We start from the raw sequence: 1,011 nt of genomic DNA, 5'->3' as shown, positions 1-1,011 counted from the left end.
GTGGTGGCTTTGTGTTAACACAAATAAACAACAGAAGACACGGCTTACTTAAAGGACTGGGCTTCAGTTGTAGGTTTTTGATTTAAACGCCGCTAAATGGTGAAATTCGAGGAATAGTGAAGGAAAGACAGTGAGTAGAAATAAATATAATTACAATAATTCGGACTATAGACTTTCAACTTCTTCAGATTTTAATAACAGCTAACAATGAGCGATGTCTCGACTGTGTCTTCTCCTGAACTGTTAAGGCAGAAATGTGTAACTATGGCAACTTGGACATTCATATTGTTGAAATATCATCAGATCAAACGCATTCTGTAAAGAAGGCTCGTGATCAGCTATCATTTTATTTTTTCGTTAAGGATTTGGTAATAACAATAAACTGATGTTTGTATAATGAAGAACACACACATATATATACCTTTCACACTGAATTACTGAGTTCATTTTACACTATCCTCATGTAAAAGAAACATGAACATATTCTTTGATAGATTGTTCAGGCAGAGTATTCATGATGAAACTTTGTAGAACGGACGACAACTGCCTGTTGTAGAGACACAAGTGTAGAGGACGACGTTTCGATCGTCTTCCGCCATTCGTCTTCTAAATACAATGAGGTTCTAAGCGTAATATTTATTGTTTATCTATTATTGGCTGGTAATTCCTGTTTCACTCTGTACTCAAGCTTTTCAAAGGAACACCAAATGTCTGTAAGAAAGCTAACTTTAAGGGGTAAATGATAACATCGTTTACACTACAATTATGATTTTTTTTATTACCAACTGTTATTAATAATACTTATAAAAGTGGACACTCCGTTTGAAACTATGTCACCTCAGTGAAATTGGTTGACACCATTGTTTTGGTTTTTGAGTTATCACGTAATAAAAAAGAGCAGAAGAACAAGAAATTCAAACATTATGTTATCTTGATAAAAGAGTTAGCACAAAGGATCACATATAAAGTGTAATAAACTTAAAATAAGACCCAAAACTCGAATAGTTGACT

Source organism: Limulus polyphemus, unplaced genomic scaffold (genome assembly GCF_000517525.1).
Source record: "Limulus polyphemus unplaced genomic scaffold, Limulus_polyphemus-2.1.2 Scaffold2715, whole genome shotgun sequence".
In the NCBI taxonomy this organism is placed as follows: Eukaryota; Metazoa; Arthropoda; class Merostomata; order Xiphosura; family Limulidae; genus Limulus; species Limulus polyphemus.
Note: the sequence above shows the minus strand (reverse complement) of the source record.